Raw genomic sequence first — 19,074 nt, 5'->3', positions numbered from 1 at the left:
ATGCCTGGCTATTTTTGTTGTTGTTATTGTTGTGTCAGTTGTCATTGTTGCTAAAACAGGGGGTTTGACCTGCCAGCCTTGGTGTATGTGACTGGCGCCCTACCCACTGAGCTATGGGCACCGCCAGAAACATCACTTTTGAGTTGAAAGTTGGAAGCTGCTCTGGATACAGTGGGATCCCCAGCATGATACTGGAGGTGAAGGAAAAGAGCTGCAGGAAAAGAGCTTCGGGGACACTTTGATGGGTATCAGCATTTTTTGAGGACCTGGAACATTATTCAGGGGTCAAATGTGACTTGGTCATACTTGTCACTGTTGATTCATCAGCATTTTTGAAAAGTCCACATCTGGTCTACAGGAGAGGGCATCTGTGCTCTCTGGCCACCTGAGAACACGATAAGAGATGATCAAAGTTGCAAACATTGAAATAGCGCTAATAGTGCAGGCAGTGTTCTAAATGGTTTACAAATATTATCTTATTTAACCCTTACAACAAATTGATGATAGAAAAATTACTGATATCCTCATTTACAGGCAAGGAAACTGAGGCTCTAGGAGTTTCAGTAACTGGCCTCAATTTACCCAGCTAGGAAGTGATGCGGTTGTTGTTCAATCCAGCTCCTCCGTTCTAGGGCTGTGCGTTCCACAGCCTCACAGGCTCCCCAGAAATGGGGACCTCCATTCCAGAAAGTCTCAGATATGCAACACAGGAAGCTTCTGCCTCCCAATACCCCCACTGGGCACTGAATGAACTTGTAACTGTTCCTGCAGAAGGAAAGGAAAAAGTTTGGTGGCACCAAAGACACTGAAGACCCCACAACTCTGTCCTGCCGCAAGTGGCTAGTTTCATTGTTTGTTTTTTTCAGTACTGATTGTCCCTTTTCTCATTCTTTCCCTCTCTGGCACCGTGATAGTGAACTAGGCTGCTTTCTAGACCTGCTGTTGGTAAGTGACTCAGAAACTCAGGGTGATAACATGAAAGTTCAAATTTTACTGAAGGGCAACATCCCAGTCAAGAGTTATGGGAAGATCCCAAGCTTGTGAAACAAGGGGCTTAGGTGTGACTTCCAGCTGTGCCACAAGGGAGCTGCGTGTCCCTGGTCAGATTATAGAAACATACCTGGCTTTAGACTCCTCAGCTGTGAAATGAAGATTTATAAAAGCTTACATTGTAAGGTTATCATCCCCTTTAGGACGTAGTAAGACTACATGTGTAAAGCTCCTGATGTCCTTCTGGTTTATGATGTGTGCTTGATCAATAGAGCAGCCTTTGGTCTGAAGTGAAGAGAATTCTACTTCTGTGGGGAAGTATGCACCTTTTTTCCTGTCCACTTCATTTTCAGAAACAGGATTTCTAAAATCTTCTGATTGAGTACACAGTTTACTTGCCATCCACCTATTTTATACCGAGGCCTAGGGAGGTCACACTGATTGACTTGAAAGGGCTCTGTCCTCATCAATAACAGAACAGAATCCTTTTGCAGCAGGCAGAATGTGGAAGGCTATATTTTTCCCCAACCCTGTGCCAGAGAGCAGTTTTTAACAATCCACCAAGCCCCTGGAAAAGAGCAATTGACCCCTGTAGTCAGTTGCTGGGGAGCTCTGGTGTAATCTCCCCACCCCATTTCCTGCAGATTGCACATCTCTTCGCACAACTGGGGTAGGAAATTTTGATGTTAGACTCTGAGGAGGCTTCTGTGCTTTTCATAGCCCACATCCTGCTTCTTTCTATTTGGGTCTGTAGAAATGCTTTCTGCAGACAGAGGGATTCTCTGAAATGTGCATGCCAAATGAATGAATGAATGAATGAATTTTCTGGTCTGAGATGAAACATGGAGTCAGGGTAGATACTGTGAGACCATGCTAAGCCACATATAAGTTGATTGGCCATGTGGATCCTCAGCTAGATTGGAGCCATTACCCAACCCCCCTCGCATATTCTACACAAAGCTATTTATTAGGGAGAGCCTAGGTAGTTAGCTTTCCAGGGTACCTGCAGGAGCCAGAGGCCAACCAGGAACCCACTCTAAATATTTAAAAGAGAAGAAATTTAATTTGAGAATTTGATCCCATAGGTTTGAAGGAGGAAAGGCAGAGGGAGGAGTCTTAGAGGGAAGTGGTTTTATTCAACTCTGAAAACTCAGACCTACCTGTGTGGTCCTGTCTGGGCCATGTAGAAAGGCCCAGAGAGTGAAGGGCTCAAACTTTACTATACCGAGTAGCTGTGGCCGAGCCAGGTTGGCGTCCCCTTGGACAGCAGGTGACCTAAGCTGAACAGAAGCTTCCTTATGACTGTGGTGGGTCTGCAGTGAAGACAAAGGGGCTCAGGAGAACAGTGGCACCATCACTGGGCAGGAGCCCAGACGAGGAACTAAATGCCAGCACCCTAACAAGTCCCGAGGCCCCTGGCACATGGCAATGGCCAGGTATTCTAAATGCCTGCTGTACATAGACACCCAAGTCAACCCACTTGCAGGCTGTGACAGCCCACCACCATGACAAAAATGGGTGAGCTGAAAAATGCATTTGAATTTTACAAGTGGCATCCTGGAAGCCAAATCACTGAGCAGAAATGAGTAGAGCTATTTTGATTAAATTGGCCAGAAAAAGTGGAAGCCAAACTCTCATGTGCATAGAAGCCTTAAAAATCCAGCAAACCTTGGTGCATGCCACACCTTCTGGGGGCAAGACATGATTGCAAGAGGGACTTTACCTAACAAATGCAATCAGTGTAACCTGGCTTATTGTCCCCTCAATGAATCCCCAACAATTAAAAAAAAAAAAAAAAATCCAGCAAACCGAGTTTTCAGAAGGTTCTCTTTTTGAATGTTCTCTTTCAGCATCAGGACTGCCTTTTTTTATGGTCCTGCACAGAAGCACTGCTGGAGATGCATGCAGGCTTGTCTCAGAGAAAATTCCCGGGGAGAAAGCTGTCTGGACTCTCCAGCCTGTCCTCTGTTCTGGGGTCCAGTTATGACTGTGCCTGTAGTAACCCGCCTCTGTTTCCAGCCTCACTTCCACATAGTAGCCACTCCTAATGAGCTCACTAATAAAGCTACAGGTATTATCTAGATTCAAAAATGATATCAATTTAAATGCTAACACATGTGAGTATCTTTTTATCTCTGATTAATGCATGTTGTAGGAAGGAGACATATGACAACTATGAGCAGAAACAGACCCAGAGAGGAAAAAATGATTTGAGAAAGTCATAAGATACTTCTCCTAATGTCTGCCAGGCCATCAACCAAGACAGCTGGAATAGCTGTACTTAATTTAGTTTTAAAACTCCCCTGAATGAATCAAATACCTCTTGGTCACTGGTGCCAAAGTTTAACAGCTAGAATAGTCTTCCTAGCATCTTCGTAGCATCTCCTTTATAGGAATAATAATTGGGATCTATGTTCTTGCTCCGTGTTCTACATATGGTACATATGACAGCATAGGGAGTTGTGACTAGTCTTAATTTGTGAACCCTTAGCTGCACATCTGCCTTTTTGTGATAGTTGGCTAATCATCTGATGCATGAAAGGGATGGGGCCATAGTAATATTAGAATATATTCTTTCTTTCTTTTTTTTTTTTTTTTTAAGAGACAGACTCTCACTTTGTTACCCTCGGTAGAGTGCTGTGCTGTCACAGCTCACATTAACCTCCAGCTCTTGGGCTTAGGCAATTCTCTTGCCTCAGCCTCCCGAGTAGCTGGGACGACAGGCACCCACCACAACGCCTGGCTATTTTTTGGTTGCAGTTTGGCTGGGGCTGGGTTCAAACTCGCCACTCTGGGTATATGGGGCCAGCTCCCTACCCACTGAGCTACAGGCACTGCCTTAGAATATATTCTTTTAATCAAATTGACACTTTTAAATCCACAATGCTTTGTAAGTAAATGAGTAACACCTTAGCTAGTGAGGCTTTCACAGAGCTGTTCTTGACACCTTTAGCAAGATTTCCAAACTTTGATTTATCCTGAGGCTCTAGGAAAATGCTAGGGAGCTTCCAGAGTCTGTCTATAGGAGCCAAAAGTGACCTAGAGGCTGGGACTTACTGTTCTCCAAACACCTCGACAGTAATTGAGGAAATCTGTCAAATATTCATGTCCTGATATTCTGATATTGGGCACCAAGCCTTATTTTCTTCACATTTTCCTTTGGCAGAACAAAGCTCTGAGGACGGTGTACAGTGCTCCTAGCCCCGATTATCATAGAGCTTCTTTTTCATTTTTTGAGATATGAAAATAATATCAAACACAATCCCATTCAGAGATATCCACAGGCAGGCCTCTCATAAAAGAATAAAATTGTGAGTCTAAACTAATAATTTTTTCTCTGGAGTTTGGGAAAGTTGGAGCAGTAGGTGGATGTAACCTGTTCTACTAAGCCTAGTCTCTGGGTTATCCCAGGTGTCCACAGATAGTCATCGTGGTAGGAGTCACATCTGTTCTGTGGCCATGTTCCTCTCATCAAGACATGGAATCTGTTTCCCCTTTCTTTGAATCTGGGCTGGTCTTATAATTGTTTGACTGATAAAATCTGGTAGAAACAATTTGATTTTTGTTCTCTTGGAACTCATCCTGCATGCTCTTAGGAAGTCAGTATGGATCAGTTGTTCTCAACCTTCCTAATGCTACAACCCTTTAATACAGTTAGAAGGGGTGTCAACCCACAGGTTGAGAACCACTGGTCTAGACCATGGGCCATGTGAAGAGGAAAGGCAACATCTCAACTGAAGGCCAACACCAGCTGTAGACCCATGGATGTGGCCATCTTGGATATTCCTGCCCCAGCTAGCACCGTGCAGATGAGCCCCTTAAATCCCACTGAATCATGAAAAAATAATAAATTACTGTCATTTGAGGTTACTAAGTTTTGTGGTGGTTGGTAATGCAGCCATAAATGATCAGGTAGTTCAGACGCTCAGGGATGTTTCCCATAGAGCATTAGGCCTATGCACAGGTGAAGAAGGAAAGGCCTGTATCAATTGAACCGAGAAATGATTAGACAGGACTTTTCTCAAAGATTCTAAACTGGGTTTCACTGTGCACAATGTGGCATCATTAGGAACTCACCCCATTGGGCAAACCGTTATCTTTTCCCTTTTATCTTCTTTTAAAATGCAAACCACAGGGCTATAGCAGGCAGAAAAGAATTCAAGTAGCAAAATTACTAAAGAGGACATTCAAATTTACTAAAGAGAACATTTCTTGTAAGTTAAAGTAATTTAAACATAGTCCACAGTTTTGTGTATTAAGTATGACACTTGTCCTGATGTAAGGAAATTAGGGAAAATATATAAAAGGGAAAACTGGAAAGGAAGAAAGAGACTGGGACCAGGAGACAGTTTTCTCAAAGTCTCCTATTTTCCTAACCCAAATGACAGCATCCTGATGAAGAGCAAGGCTATCATTCTGAGAATGTTGCAGTGAGGAATCACAACTCCAGAGCCCAGCTAAGATGACCTGCACCAGGTTTGCTGGCAGCAGCCCGAGTGGATGGGAGGAAAAGCAAGGCAGGACCAGGGACTGATTTTTTCAACAGCCAGAATACGATCTTCTGAAGACTTGAGAACCCAAGCAATCTAGCCTTGTCTGAATAGTTCTAAAATCAGCAGGGTATCTCAAAAGTTGCATACATAGGAAAAATTAAAACAACAGATATCTTGAAACATGTGCGTTTGCCATGAGTGGAATGGGAAGACTTTGTGTGTGTGTGTGTGTAAAGAGGTGGCCAAAACATACAGAATATTTTATAAAATTTTTTAGTGAATATTCTGTAAATAAAGGTCCATTTAGCCACAGTTTCCTACATATGGGACATTTTGGGACACCCTATATTTTCCTTGTTATTTAATTTATTTATTTTTGAGACAGAGTCTTACTCTGTTCCCTGGGTAAAGTGCCATGGCATAGCAACCTCAAACCTCAAATGTCAGGGCTCAAGTGATCCTCTTGCCTCAGTCTCCTGAGTAGCTAGGACTATCGGTGCCCACCACGGCAACAGGCTAGTTTTTCCATTTTTGGTAGAGATGGGGTCTCGCTCTTGTTTAGGCTGGCTCCAACTCCTGATATCAAGCAATCCTCTTGCCGTGGCCTCCCAGAGCACTGAGATTACAGGTGTGAGCCACCATGCCCAAACATACACCCTGTATTTTTATTTTTATTTTTTTGAGACAGTCTCACTATGTCACCCTAGGTAGAGTGCTGTGGCATCACAACTCACAACAACCTCAAACTCTTGGGCTAAGCGATTCTCTTGCCTCAGCCTCCCACGTAGCTGGGACTACAGGTGCCTGCCACAACACCTGGCTATTTTTCTGTTGCAGTTGTCATTGTTGCTTAGCTGGCCCAGACTGGGTTCAAACCTGCCAGACTCAATATATGTGGCCGGCACTGTAACCACCATGCTACAGGTGCCAAATCTAGATTCTGTATTTTTAAAGAAAAGTGGCCAAGATAAAAAGATGGAAAGACCTGTGGGGAAAAAATAGATTGCAATGAAAATAACAGTCCTGCAAATAGCTTCCTTTTAGAAAGACCCCATAGTCCTGTAAGTTTGGGACAGCCTCTATAAGGCACTCGCCCCTTGCAGAGTTATGACACACATCAGCATATCACAGGCTTTGAGCTGGTCTACAGTAAGGAAGAATTCTCTGTTTTGTGAAACCCAAGGTTTTTTTTTTATTTTTTTTATTTTTGGGGATTCATTGAGGGTACAATAAGCCAGATTACACTGATTGCAATTGTTAGGTAAAGTCCCTCTTGCAATCATGTCTTGCCCCCATAAAATTTTTTTTTGAGACAGAGTTTCACTTTGTGGCCTCCAGTAGAGTACCATTGCGTTATAGCTAATAGCAACCTCTGACTCTTGGGCTCAAGCTATTCTCTTGGCTCAGCCTCCCAAGTAAGCTGGAACTACAGACACCTGCCACAATGCCCAGCTGTTTTTAGAGATGGGATATCTCTCTGTCTCAGGCTGGTCTGGAACTTGTAAGCTCAGGCAATCCACCCCCTCGCTCTCACAGAATTGCAGGCATGGGTTATTGCACCCAGCCAGAAACCCAAGGTTTTACAAACTATTTTGATTACAAGAATTACACTCCCCATTACCTGGCATTGCATCTTAAGTGAAAGGAAAAAAATCCCTTTTATATGGAATGAAATGTCATTTTTTCCCAGTCCTGAAAAAGATTAGTCTTTGATGATCAGTTCCTCTGCAAGATGTCCAGTGGTGACCAGCCTGTCTATCCACTTACATAGGTTGTTCAGGCAAGAATAGAAAATTAATAAAGAAGGTAGTGTAAATTCAACACCCTGGTCTACATGGAGCCCCTCCTTATACCCCATTGCTACTACTAAGGACACTACTCTAGCTAGCTAAACATCACGCTGGGATTATTTCCTCTGTTCTGCTGAATAGTCTTGAAGATAAGAAAACATTCTTTCTGACATAATAACCCATCAAAATACATTTATAACAAATCCCAGGTACACCAAAGCTATCTGTGCTGCTGACAATGGGCTTTCTTTATGCCTGTTCCATCCATTATGTTCCAAACAAAGCAGCTCCACTATTACTCTTGCCCTGGCAAAGATAGTGCCTCTGCCCTCCTCGGAGCTCTGACACTTGTGCTCAGCCCATTTAATTACTTCCAGCACAAGCAAACACTTTATTAGTTGAGCTTCCTTTAGGTCACAGGGATGATTGGTTAATTGAGACTTATTTATAAGGAGCTATGCAAACCCCTAGGGGACAGGTGAGGTGCTGTTTTCTTCCTTATATAGGACTCAGTACCCCATCTACACGAGTGCCTCCAGAGAGTTAAGGCAAAAAGTAAACAAAAACAAAATAGAAATTTCAGTGAAATGAGCTCTCTGAGCACTGTTTGTATGTTGAGAAAATTAAAAATTCCCTGAGACCTGGATGTCAAGACCGCTTGGGTTTTCTGACCCCTTATTGACCTCTTTGACCCCTGACTTCTAGCTTAACTCATCCCTTAGTAGCATTGTTTCAAAACAAACAAAAACACAAAGTCCCTGGTTTTCCCATGTTAAAATGTTAACTGCTGTTGTGAACGTTGTCCCCATGAGTCTGTGTTTGTGCAGAAGAGTAAGTATCTTTGGGCACCACAGTTGAACTTCCACTCTTAGCCTGCTTGCTGGGAGCCCAGCTCTTTACATCCCTTAGCACCTCCAGTGTGGCTTTGTGGCTACCCCACTCACTGGACACCTGTATATCCAGTGACCTCTCCAGAGCACATTACACCTTTAAATACTGTAACTAAAAGAAGCCCTGGTTGTAAAGTCAGGACTTAAGGCATTGACTTCAAAGCCTCTGAAAATACCCTGTGCATGTCCTAGGTTATGAAGGGGCTGTCACCATAGCCTCATAAACTGCAAGGGAAATTATTTGAGGTCCATTAGTCTTTGGGCCTTCAAGCCCTATTTTGGGTTGTAACTAAGCTAGTGTGACCAGTGGAAGTGTGAGAAAGGGGGCTGAATCTAGGCACGGTTCCTTGTTAATCAAGCAAAGAGAGTTATTTAAAGATAGAAGGAAGAGCTCAGGGAGGCCACAGCCGTTTCGTTCAAATTCATTTTGTAAGTTAAAATACTTTTCTTAAATAATCATGTATTTCTTTTTTCATGGCAAGTTGCAATAAGAGAAGATCTATTCAGAGGTTCAGAGGTCTGAGTACACACGCAAAAAAAGTTCAGAGCTCATCCAAATTTTGTCTGATAACCTAATCAAGACACACGACTGGGGTTGGGGGAAGTCTCACATGAACGGAACATCAGATACTCATTGCTACATACTATGCTCATGGCTGGGAAGAATCAACATTGTTAAAATGTCTATACTACCCAAAGCAATATATAATTGTAATGCAATTCTTATAAAAGCTCCATTGTCATATTTTAAAGATCTTGAAAAAATAATACTTTGTTTTATATGGAATCAGAAAAAACCTCGAATAGCCAAAACATTACTCAGAAATAAAAACAAAGCAGGAGGAATCCCGCTACCAGAACCTGAGACTGTACTATAAATTGATAGTGATCAAAACAGCATGGTACTGGCACAAAAACAGAGAAGTAGATATCTGGAACAGAATAGAGAGCCAAGAGATGAATCCAGCTACTTACCATTATTTGATCTTTGACAAGCCAATTAAAAACATTCAGTGGGGAAAAGATTCCCTATTTAACAAATGGTGCTGGGTGAACTGGCTAGCGATCTGTAAAAGACTGAAACTGGACCCACACCTTTCACCATTAACTAAGATAGACTCTCACTGGATAAAAGATTTAAACTTAAGACATGAAACTATAAAAATACTTGAAGAAAGTGCAGGGAAAACTCTTGAAGGAATCGGCCTGGCTGAATATTTTATGAGGTGAATATTTATTTTAGGCAATTGAAGCAGTATCAAAAATACACTACTGGGACCTGATCAAACTAAAAAGCTTCTGCACAGCCAAGAACATAGTAAGTAAAGCAAGCAGAGAGCCCTCAGAATGGGAGAAAATATTTGCAGGTTATACCTCCAATAAAGGTGTAATAACCAGAATCCATAGAGAACTCAAATGTATTAGCAAGAAAAGAACAACTGATCCCATCTCAGGGTTGGCAAAGGACTTGAACAGAAACTTTTCTTTTTTTTTTTTTTTGAGACAGAGCCTCAAGCTGTCACCTTGGGTAGAGTGCCATGGCATCACAGCTCACAGCAACCTCCAACTCCTGGGCTCAAGCGATTCTCTTGCCTCAGCCTCCCAAGTAGCTGGGACTACAGGTGCCCACCACAACGCCTGGCTATTTTTTGGTTGCAGCTGTCATTGTTGTTTGGCAGGCCTGGGCTGGATTGGCATGCTCAGGTGTATATGGCTGGCGCCTTAGCCGCTTGAGCTACAGGCACGGAGCCGAAGAGAAACTTTTCTAAAGAAGACAGACTCATGATCTACAGACACATGAAAAAAAGCTCATCATCCTTAATCATCAGAGAAACGCAAATCAAAACTACTTTGAGATATCACCTAACCCCAGTAAGAGTAGCCCACATAACAAAATCCCCGAACCAGAGATGTTGGCGTGGATGCGGAGAAAAGGGCACACTTCTACACTGCTGGTGGGAATGCACACTAATATGTTCCTTTTGGAAGCATGTTTGGAGAATACTTAGAGATCTAAAAATAGACCTGTCATTCGATACTATAATTCCTTTACTAGGTATATACCCAGAAGACCAAAAATCACAATATAACAAAGACATCTGTACCAGAATGTTTATTGCAGCCCAATTCATAATTGCTAAGTCATGGAAGAAGCCCAAGTGCCCACTGACCCACGAATGGACTAGCAAATTGTGGTACATGTATACCATGGAATATTATGCAGCCTTAAAGAAAGATGGAGACTTTACCTCTTCATGCTTATATGAATGGAGCTGAAACATATTCTTCGTAGCAAAATATCTTAAGAATGGAAGAAAAAGTATCCAATGTACTCAGCCCTACTATGAAGCTAATTTATAGCTTTCATATGCAGGCTATAACCCAACTATAGCACAAGAATATGGGGAAAGGACCAAGGGAGGGGAAGGAAGGGGGGAATTCAGAGTGGAGGGAGGGTAATGGGTGGGGCCATACCTACGGTGCATCTTAGAATGGGTACAGGCAAAACCTACTAAATGCAGAACACAAATGTCTACATACAATAACTAAGAAAATGCCATGAAGGCTACGTTGAACAGTTTGATGAGAATATTTCAGATGGTATATGAAACCAGCACATTGTACCCCTTGGTTGCACAAATGTACACAGCTATGATTTAACAATAAAAAAAATAAAAAATTGTGATTAAAAAAAAAGATACTCATTGCTATAAATACTTTTTTCTTCAGAGGTAGCCATTCACCCACTTTATATCTGGACAAGGAACTAGAGCAAAAGGAATTCTAGCAAATTCAGAAAGCCTTTCTCCCAGTTAGAGCAAACTGTGCTGGGTTCTTGGACATTGATCTCCCAGCCTAGGGGAACAGGGAGGCAGAGGTTGAGCCCCAGACGTAGTTCTCAGTCCCCAGCTTCTGCATCATGTGGGGGCCACTCCTCCTGCCTTTCTGGACTCATGAGGTAGAGCTGCCATGACTCAGCACACTGGGGATCCCGCCGCTGGGGAGAGATGGTGTGTGGAGCGAATAAGTATAAGAAGCAATGGACTGGATGCAGATCTACCCGTTCAAGAACTATAGGAAGCCCCACCATGTGCGAGACACTGTGTTGGGTATTATGAGACATGCAGAAATGTTTACAAGCTCACTGCCTGCTAAGAACTTACAGTCTATGGGGAGTGCCTTCATATCAAGAGAACATCAGTAGGAGGCTGTTGTGTTAAGCCATATACATAAATAATTACAGTTGCATGATGTGGTAGGGAAAAAGAATGCACTTGTGTGCAGACCTGGGTTTGGGTCCTGGATTGGCCTTGATGAGTTGTGTCACTGCAGGAGCATTCTCTAACCTTTCTGAGCCTTGGTTTTCCCTAAATAGAAATGAAGCAGTGGGAGGGGAAGCCTTTTCCCCAGGATTTTTTAGGGTATTAAATGAGGAAAGGTATGGAAAGCACATGGCCACAGTGCTGACACATTGGGTGGTTTCCTGATACTGAGCTGGGCCCTGTAAGCTAAGCAGTGTCACTCTGAAATCATCTATATTCCCCGAGAGGGGAAGAACCCCATTCTACCTCCATGGCCCAGGAGCTCCTAAAATAGTTTCAGAAGTTTTAAAAAAAAGTAATGTTAATTCTTCATGTTTTTAAAACATTCCACATATGCTGGATTCTGTCTTCAATGCATTGTGAATGCCACTACATTTAAGATTTATGACATATTAGGAAGGTACTAAAAATCCTCAATTTGCAAATGAGGCACTTGAAGATCAGAGAGGTTAACTAATTCCCTTAAATTTACACTAGATTCCAACCAGGGCTTTCGGACTCAGGAGCCTGTGTCATATACCTGCTGCCTGTTTGCTTCCCCAAGGTCTCAACTGCTGAAGAATCTGGTTGAAGCCTGGTGCTCACAAAAATCCTATATAGGTTCTTTGAGTTTTGTGTATTTGATGATGACACAACGCTGAGTTTTGTGTATTTGATGATGACAATTTCTGTTTTTTTTTTAGAGGCAGAGTCTCACTTTGTCACCCTCGGTAGAGTACTCGGTACTCTAGAGTACTCGGTAGAGTACCATGCCATCACAACTCCCAACAACCTCCTGCATCATTGATGGTGCTGGCCCCACTTGATTGCCCTGGGGGTGCCAGTGCACTGGAAATCTCAGGACTAGGATTGGCAAAGGGATGCTTTGGTAGCTTGAGATCCTTGCTACAGTGAAAGCTGTGACTAGCTATAAGGCCATAGAAGACTTTGCTCTGCCTCCTGTGTCCTCTACAAATGTGTGAGGATTCAGGAGAGTCACTATGAGATGTACTTTCAAGAAATCATGATTATGTGGAGATTTCATTCCAAATCCTTCAAAGCCCAGCCTTCCTGTGGATAGACCATACTGCTGGTCCTATTTTGGTTGATGGGTTCAATTCTTTCCTGAATCAATTCTTGGTCAATTCTTTTTGGTTTGTTTTGTCCTCATAGAACTGTGTTGGCAAAAGAGCTCCAAATAGTCTATGCACACATACAGGGAAGCATCTGTAAGTCTTTATCATGCTATTTGGAAACATTCCTCTAACACAGAGACCAGCAAACTATTGCCTTGTGGACCAAATCCAGCCCACAATCTACTTTCGAAATAAAGTTTTATCAGCACACAACATGCTCAGTTTTCAAAATGTCTTATCTCTGTCTGCCTTTATGCTACAATAAAAAGTATGACAGACATCAACAAGAATTAAAGAGATAAAATGGCTCAAAAAGCCTGGAATGTTTACTATCTGGCCCTTTATAGAAGGTTTCCAATCTCTGTTATAACTTATTTTTTCTACTTCCATTGCTTGGACCGTTGTGATTTCTAAATTTGAGATTTCCTTATGATGCCACCTAATATTTGTTAATTTTTCAATGACTCTCAGTGTCTTCTGTACAAATCCTGACTGAATCCAGGCCTTTCATACAAGGCCCTTCCTACCTTTGCCCCTCCTAGATTTCTATCCTCGTCTCTTGTCATTTTTCCCACCATATATTTTCATACCCTGTGATAAACCCATAAAAACTTTATCCTTTGGCTCTTGTATGCTGTGGTATGTGGTGTGCCATTTTCTCTACCTGGAGCTCCCTTTATTCATACTAGGTCCTGAGCCATTCTTCCTTTAAAATCTAAAACTTACATCATCTCACCTTAATAGTTTGTCTCAAAGGTCACCATACATTAGAAAATTTAACATGCTTACACTATGTTTTATATATTTTTTATTTATATATCAATACATGAATAAATATTTGGTAAAATTTTATAAACAAAGGGTACCTTTAGTTACAATTTCCCATTTTCCCTATGTACATATGTATGGTGACCTTTGGGACACTCCGTATTTTTCCTACTATGTATTAATTACTTTTTTTCACACCTACCTGTGCTAAAAGACTGTATTTCTGGAGGGCAAGGATCTATGTCAATTGAGTTTTACATGTGAGGCATAGATTTTGGCATGTAGTAGATAACCAGTGGATGTTTATTTGACAATAAAGAAATGCATGTGTATAGTGGGGTTGCCATTAGCAAATCACATGGTCTCCTTGAGATCACCTTCCCTATCTTCTGCTTCCATTAACTACCTGACAGGAGTCTTTCTGATGTGGGGCAAACATGGACTTAGCAATGAACATGGTAATGGATGACCATGCTCTACTGGTAAGTGTCACCAACTGAGGCCTGTAACTTCTCACCACTGGCCTGACCCTTGAAGGTGGCAGAAGAATTTGGTTTTCCTGAGGGATTGTGAGCACTGAGCCTTGTGTTTAAGGAAGGTCTAGAAATAAGGAAGACAGATTATAAATTTACTGGACTATCTAAGGGAAAAGCCATCCCAGGGGGGCCAGGAAGTCAGAGGCAAGTGAGAGTACATGTGTGCACTTGGAAAGGTCAAGGCAGCTCTGCTGATGGGAAGGTTACCTCCTAGAACATGGCTCATGGCAACTGCATGGACTAGAGGCAGCCTTTGGAGATGGTCAGTGTGTTGAGGAAGGAGGGAGGAGAGAACAGGGCATGTCTCTTTGGGCACATTCCTTTTCTCTGCGTTCAGCCTCAGTTGTAGCCCAAACCTCAAGTCACTGTCCAAACATAAAGAGCCATGCATTCCCAGGACTAAATCATGGATGAAGAAAAAAAGCAGGTCAGGGGAGTGAAGGATGTAGAGTGTGGCCATGGGCCATGTGTAAGGTCTCAGCTGTGTCTGCCTCAAACGTGGATCACTTCCCCCACTGGTCAGAAGGATCTTCTGTCTATCCTACTACTCTCTCTCCTTACCTGGTCTCTCCCTTCTTTTCCTCCCACCTTTCTCTATCCCTCTTCCTGGCCCCCATTATCGCCTATTTTCCTTCTTTTCTCTCTCTCTCTGCTCTTGTTGCCCTATTTTCTATGCCTCCTTTCCAGTGTTAACTTAAGCTACAAAGGTTCTCCTTGTGTTTCCAGGAGAAAGACAAAAAGCAGTGAGAAGAGGCTAACTTCTACCGCAGACCATCATGGAACCCACATCTGAAAACATTAGGCAGGTGCACAAGGTCAGTCCTGCTCCTGGGAAAAATGAGTGAGCTTTTCTGGGTGAAGATTGTTTACACACACACGTATACACACATGCACACCAGCAGCTGCATAACTGCAGAAAGCATACGTATCATGCCCACAAGCTCAAACCCTCTCCTTTTTTTTTCTTTTTTTTTATTAATATTAAATCATAGCTGTGTACATCAATGAGATCATGGGGCATCATACACTGGTTTTATAAACAGTTTGACACATTTTCATCACACTGGTTAACATAGCCTTCCTGGCATTTTCTTAGTTATTGTGTTAAGGCAATTATATTCTACATTTACTAAGTGTCACATGTACCCTTGTAAGATGCACTGCAGGTGTAGTCCCACCAATCACCCTCCCTCTGCCCATCCTCACCACTCCCTCCCATCCCTCTCCCCCTTCCCCATATTCTTAGGTTATAGCCTTCATATGAAAGCCATAAATTAGTTTCATAGTAGGGCTGAGAACATTGGATATTTTTTCCCCCATTCTTGAGATACTTTACTAAGAAGAATATGTTGCAGCTCCATCCATGTAAACATGAAAGAGCTAAACCCTCTCCTTGAATGACAGTACACGTTAGGATCTAAGCTTCTGGCTTAAGGGAACAATGCCCTGGTTACGGATGCTGAATATGATTCTTCTGTGGGGAGTTCCAAACTATCATAACTGAATTCGGAGAAGCTGATGTCATGCCGGCAGCAGGGGAATAACCCATCTGCTGTGGCCTAATCATGTTGCATCAAGTTTTTACTGCATGTAGTTATATTTGTGGAGAAAGCAGGGAATGACTTGACTTGAGGCCCTCTCAGTAATCACAGGCTAGGCTAGGAGGGACTTTTGCTGGGGAAGTTATTGCATAGATGAAGCAAACACAAACTACAGAATGAATCAGTTTGCCAAGTTCTGTTGGTTTGTCCTCAGTGATGTGTGGAATTATCCATCCCTTTGTTTCCTTTCCCTTTCACTGTTAGCCCCCAGTTCAGCTCCTGTTGTCTCAAGCCCAGACTATTATCTTTGTCTTCCAAATAGTTTCCACTCTTCTGGAGCTTCCTCTCGCAACCCTAATTGCCTGCTGAGAGTAGATTGATGGTTGTAAAGAAAATTCCTTTTGTGTAGCCTCTCCACTTGTCTACAGAAAGTAGTTCATTCTCCTGCTGACACTCACCGCTCTCCACAGTCTGCCCTCAGCCCACTTTTTCATCCATGTTGCCTGCATATTCACACTTGGCTCCTACATCAAAGTACTGATACCAGCCATTTAGTCTATCTAAAGAATTGATGGCCCTAGAATTTAACCATATCAATGCTGCCTTTTTTACATTATTAACTGAAGAAAATGGGTGACCTTTAAAGATTTTTTTAAGATTAGGAAACAAAAAGAAGTCAGAAGGAGCCAAATCAGGAATGTCTAATAATTTCCCATCAAAACTCTCACAAATTTGTCCCAGTTTGGTGAGAGGAATGAACAGGAGCATTGTTGTGGTAGAGAAGAACTCCCTGGTAATACTTTTTGGATATTTTTCTGATAAAGCTTTAGCTAACTTTCTCAAAACACTCTCCTAATAAGCAGATGTTATTGTTCTTTGGCACTTCAGTAAAGTCAACAAGGAAAATGCCTTGAGCATTCCAAAAACTATTGCCATGAACTTTGTTCTTGGCCAGTCTACTTTTACTTTGACTGAGCTATTTCACCTCTTGGTAGCCATTGTTTTGATTGTGCTTTGTATTTAGGATTGTACTGGTAAGTCCATGTTTCATGTTCTGTTACAATTCTTCAAGGAAATGCTTTAGGATCCTGATCCCACTTTTTTTTTTTTTATCATCTATTTGTGTTATCATTTTTTTAAAAAAGATAGAACATCAGAATTGGCAAACGGATGGGAGATCTCAGGAAGAATTTTGACTTCTGTTATTTTTTAGGAATAGCAGAAATTCTTCTTGCCTCCTGAACATAGCTTAGGAAGCCACCACCAGCCTCCTAATGATGTGCTGGAGAAGGAGACATCTTCAACCATGAATTCATTTCTGTGTCTCTCTCTCTGCAGTTAACTTCTGTTCCTGCTCAAGTGTTCTGCCCTTAACCGTAGTTGTCTTTTCCCTTCAAAAAGCAGGATGCTTGCAGCCATGGTTGAATTTAGGCTATCTACACCAGGCATAACTGGGATGAGCAGCCTCTTGCCCCTCGTGCTTTCAGACAACTGTAGGGACTCTAGGCTCACACGGTAAGTCTCACCACCAATCACCACAACTGCTGGTGCCTCTGTCCAGTCCAAGTTGTAACTGAATCTCAAGTTTAGGGAGCCAGACTTTCTTAGCTCCAGTTTCTAGATCTTCCTCCTCCTCATACTTGTGAAACTTCATGTATCGCCAATCACACACTAAGTCACGATCACTGGCTTTGTCAGACATTTGGGCCTGAGCATAAAGGCCACAGTTGTCAGCCACATAGACTCGGGTGTCAGGGAGCAGGTAATTTGGCACTGTTTCCCATTCCAGATTATTGATAATGGGCACCTGGAAATGTGCACCCATACCTGCCCTAACTTTTGGCTCCCAGGCACCCACACAGCCTTTGGTGAGTAATACTTTGTTGCAACCTGCCCCAGCAGCAGATCTCGGAATTGTCCCCAGTTCCCAGGGTCATGGAGATTGTCACAAATCAACAATATAGGCAGTGAATGGTGAAGCTGTGTCTTTGGATATGTCATCTTAATATGGTCAGGTTTGGCAAATATCCCCATTATTCCTTGTGGCGTTACTAGGTCGGACCAATCCTTGATATCCTCAAACTTCACCTTAATGAGGCTGACACCTTTCAGCTTATCAACTGGCAGTTCCTTTATGTATTCCAGATGACTACAGAAGAAAACTTTCGGCACAGTTCCAGCCTGGAGAGCGTCTGCAATGAGCTGGCCACCTTGCAGCAGGATCTTCCCTTGCTTTTCCGGAAATGGCCTGGACTTAACTATTGTCATTACACTACTCAGCCTCCTGTTCCCTGGAAAGGTCTTATCGTAGCGAAGCCCAGAGTCTTCCGAGGTGCTGGGCGTCTGGGACCGGAGCACCTGAAGCGTCTGTTTCTGCTGCTGCTCATGGGGCCTGGCCTCACACGCGGCCTGGTGGGGCCTGGTGGCGCGCTCTCAGGAGCGCGGTTCAGTTCCACCACCTGTCCGGATGGAAACACCACTTTCATTGGGCTGCGCCGCAGTGCTCGAAGGCAGCGCTGTGCGTCGAGGTCCCATGTCTTGGACCACTGGCAGCAACGGTCGCGTGGCTAACCCAACACCCTGCTCCAACACCGCCATCTTCCCCGGGCCTTAGCGTCTGTCAGCCTGATCCCACTTTTTAAAAATTTACATTGAGCCAAGAGCTGTGGCTCAGGCCTGTAATCCCAGCACTCTGGGCAGAGGTGGGGTGGGGTGGGTGAGACAGGTGGATTGCCTCAGCTAAGGAGTTTGAGACCAGCCTGAGCAAAAGTGAGACTCCCCATCTCTAAAAATAGCCAGGTGTTGTGGTAGACACCGGTAATCCCAACTACTTGGGAGGCTGAGGCAAGAGAATCACTTGAGCACCAGAGTTTGGGGTTGCTGTGAGCTGTGACACCACAGCACTCTACCCAAGAGTGACAAAGTGAGACTGTCTCAATCAATCAATAAATAAAGGGGAGGCGGAGCAAGATGGCAGCCGAGTAACAGCTTCCTTGCATCTGGGCACCGTGAGTCTGGGGAGATAGGACTCCAGGCGTCTCTGGCTGGTGGGAACTGCCTATCATCACTCCTATGAGGATACAGGGAGTCAGCGAGAGACTTCTGGACCCCAAGAGGAGGACTAAATCTGTGGAAAACCGGCAAGTGGTCGCGTGTGTTCAATCCGTCTAAACCCGCCCACAACTGTAAGTTCAGTAGCAGCGAGACTGCAAACCAGAAAGGCCTTACCTGTGAACTGTTTTGATGTCCTTGGACTTGGCACTGAGTTGAACTGCCTTGGGGAAGGCCTGAGCGGGAGTGCGAGAACTTTGGCCGTTGTCTAGGGCCCCAGTCTGAGCCGCTGAGCCAGACGGAGCTAATAGTGTTTGGCGGTGGGTCACACGGATCCATTGTCAGCGATCTGCCCCGGCAAGCTCCGCCCTCAGGGTCGCAGAGCTACAAACGGGTGGGAGCTGGTAACCCAGCAACCAAGTAGCCTAAGGGTGGGGTCTGAGCCGCCTTGCAGCCCTAACCCTCAGGGGCAGAGTGAGACCGGTTTTGGCACACTGAGTAAGTGGATAGCCACTTCAGCAGCGATTCCAGCAAGAAAGCTGGGAAAGCTTCTGCTCAACAAGTTTACAAGTTCGAA

General features: G+C 43.5%; 1 pseudogene; it reads right to left on the bottom strand.

The window, feature by feature from the left end:
• Positions 1–16,784: 16,784 nt before the first annotated feature.
• Positions 16,785–18,044, bottom strand: LOC128596398 (rRNA methyltransferase 3, mitochondrial-like; annotated as a pseudogene).
• Positions 18,045–19,074: the final 1,030 nt, after the last annotated feature.

The sequence above is a fragment of the Nycticebus coucang genome, chromosome 10 (assembly GCF_027406575.1).
Source record: "Nycticebus coucang isolate mNycCou1 chromosome 10, mNycCou1.pri, whole genome shotgun sequence".
NCBI lineage: Eukaryota > Metazoa > Chordata > Mammalia > Primates > Lorisidae > Nycticebus > Nycticebus coucang.
This window is presented reverse-complemented; position numbering and strand designations above follow the sequence as displayed.